We start from the raw sequence: 3,228 nt of genomic DNA on the forward strand, positions 1-3,228 counted from the left end.
AGGCATGGAAGTGGTCACCGAGCAAAACATATATAGCGATAGCATGCTGAATAGCTGCAAGATCACTGTTAGGAATAAGCCACACCACCACCGGTGACCAGCATGTGTGCGTGTCTTGGTCGAGCGAGGACGCCGGTGCGTGGCCGCGTCCGTGGCCGTGGCGAGTGGAGTCTCCGTGCGGCAGTTCCTACATGCATGGTGCGTGGGCGCTGCGTCTACTGCTGGCTACAAAGCCGGTGACGTCCAGGTTGTTAGTAGCGTGCATGTAGCTAGGAATTAGCTAGGTAGTTAGTGCATGGGTTAGTGGCCGATCTGGGCGGCTGGGCTGCGCGTGCGTCTACATATTGAAGTGGCCGTGGTGCTGCTGTGTAGAAGAGCCAAAGAGAGATGTAGCCTTTCGGAGTGTATGTGTGCTCGCCGTGGAGTGGTGTGTGTGTGGCTGAGTTTGTGCTCAGGAAGGAAATATAAGCGGCCGTTCGTGCGGCTGGCGGCGTACGTGCGCCGGGCAAAATCTTGTTGTGTTCTCCTCGTTCTTTATTCTACGTCCGTGAGAGAGAGAGAGCTCTCAGATGAGGAGGAGAGATAGGGCTAGACAACAACAATCACATATCTCAAACTCACAAGATATACTCTCCAAGATTACATATCATCATAATATTTATTCATTACACACATCTACACTTACATATAATAACGTGTTGACATTATTCGACATGGAAGAAGAAATGGGAAATGGACTGTAGCGATCACAAATACACAATGCAGGCGGGGACTATATCGTACAAATAGTAGGATGTTACGTACGTACATATATCACCATGCAGCCCGTCACCAACAAGTTGTACGTACGTGCGTAGGATGAGCAAGGATGGAGCTGCTAGCTACCTTTTTTCAACAATTTGATGACGTTGGAGCCCAGATCGATCACTGCAGGAACTAACGCCACCGGATTTCCAGTGAGCACCGCGAGGACGATGCCCGCCAGGGCCTTAACGATGTCGCCTATGGTGTCCAGTTTCATCCCGGCCTTCCCCGACCCGTGCTTCCACAACGCAGTCTCCTTGACGTGAGAGTGAGACTCGGTACTGCTTGAGCTCGGCAGAAGAAAATACTCTCTCGCGCAGGTACATTTTCTTGGAGGTGGAGGTGGAGCAGTAGAACCAGTAGTCCCTGACGCCGCCTCCTTCCCTGCACTTGGCGCAGCGGCGAGACCCCTTCTCGCGGAGCTCGAAGCTGAGCTCATCACTCAGCTTGATCTCCATAGGCAGCATCGCGCAGCACGGGTGGAGGTAATGGCCCGTCCCAGCTGCGCAGTGGTAGTGGGTGCCCTGCGTGTGGGTGCCGCAGGCGCTGTATCGCTGCTTCTGCTTGGTAGGGGGGGCCTCGAGGCGGAGCACGAACCTGCTCTTGGGCAGCAGCTGGTGCACCAGCGTGGTCCCTTCTTGGAGGTTGCAGGCCTGGTGGAGGTCGAAGTCGCAGGGTTTGCACGTGTCCCTGTCGCACCCCGTGGCTTCCTCGAGGCAGCCGTTGCACTGGAACTTGGCCTGGCCCGTCGGCTCCCGGGTCAGCTTGTGCCCCAGCTTGGAGTGGTCGCGGCGGGAGATCACCTTCGACGGAGGACGAGGCTGACCAACCGTGCCGAGAAGAGTCATGATTCTGCACCTTCTCTGGGAGATCTGTGGGTCAGCTCGATAATCAGTCTCTCATACGTAGACAAAGATTAGTTTCGTCTACGAGATTCCATTAATTAACCGTCAAGAATCCAAGATAGATACGGAACAAACATACACTAGTGCAGAACAGGGCAATAGCACCGGTTCGTAAGGCCCTTTAGTGCCGGTTCAATAACCGGCATTAAAGTGTGGGCACTAAAGCCCCCTCCCCCTCCTTAGTACCGGTTCAGCACAAACCGGTGCTAAAGGGCAACCACGTGGCACGAGCCAGCTCCATGGGCGCGTAGGACATTAGTACCGGTTGGTAACACCAACCGGCACTAAATGTTTGGATGTGTTTTGGTTTTATTTTTTATTTTTTACTTTATTTTTATGTTTTCAATTTAATTTAGTGATTGTTTTACATTATAATGAGTTGTTAAATCATTAGGTGAATGTACCGCAGATTAGTTTGACTGGATGCATGTGGATCCTAGCTAAGTCAACAAGTATATGTCATATCCATATTATATATACTTGATCACCTAATTAAGTGATCGAGGTAATATGGATATGGCATATACTTGATCACTTAACTAGAATCCATCCAATTGAAACTAATATGCAGTTTCTTTCATAAATGATATAATAACTCATCATCATCATCATCATATTAATATAAAAACTCTTGCATTATATATATCATCACCAACAACAGTTTTCATAGCTAGCTAAAAATCATCATATAATAGTCATCTCATTACCACTACTTAATCATCATAGTCATTACCGTTATCTAATCATCACCAACACTAGCTTAAAGAAGAAACATTCACTTGTACCAGAAGCAAAGATATCATCGAGTTTAACATGGTAATGATATTATAAGCGTTCATAACACCACAAAAGCAAATCACTCTTTGAGATTAAGTTCAGGACGAAGAATACAGACATGAGAGGACAAGTACTAAGAACATGAATTAGCTAATTAATCACACCTGCTGCTCTCACTCAGGTAAAATAGCATAGAACATATATAGCTTTCCTGATTCATTATATTGGAGCATGCAGATGAACCTGTCTCCTAATCGTGGGTTGCGCTTCTGATTGCTGCCCCCTAGTACTTCTATGTGATCGTTCACAATTTTGCTTCAGTCTTTTACTATTAAGCACTCCTCGCTATTAGAAATCCTGAATGCACTAAAGTGCATTGTAGGATATCTTGGCCGTAAGCTAACAATATTCATGGTACCTTTAGTCTCGATCCAATCAGGCACAACATTCATTGGGAGTCCCTGTTGAAGAACATCGTATAGTAACATACATAGCAATGAAGTTTAGCTTAAAAAAATAATGTATGCAAAAGATGCACTTAGAAGAAATAGTAGAAATCTTACCATCTTTCCTAAATATATGTGACCGTAGTTCAGTACGAACACTATTGGTCGCATGTTTTGAGTACTAACATTTCTAAGTGCAGGAAAAAAAATTTGTCTTGACAGCATCAAGATCCTCAAGTCATGAAACATAATGACTTGTCTCCTCGCAGTTTAGTTCAGCCCCGGGACAGTGGATG

General features: G+C 46.7%; 1 pseudogene; it reads right to left on the minus strand.

Moving 5' to 3' along the window:
* Positions 1–877: 877 nt before the first annotated feature.
* Positions 878–1,652, minus strand: LOC125538044 (annotated as a pseudogene).
* Between the last annotated feature and the right edge of the window lie 1,576 nt (positions 1,653–3,228).

Source organism: Triticum urartu, chromosome 2, assembly GCF_003073215.2.
Source record: "Triticum urartu cultivar G1812 chromosome 2, Tu2.1, whole genome shotgun sequence".
Taxonomy (NCBI): Eukaryota; Viridiplantae; Streptophyta; class Magnoliopsida; order Poales; family Poaceae; genus Triticum; species Triticum urartu.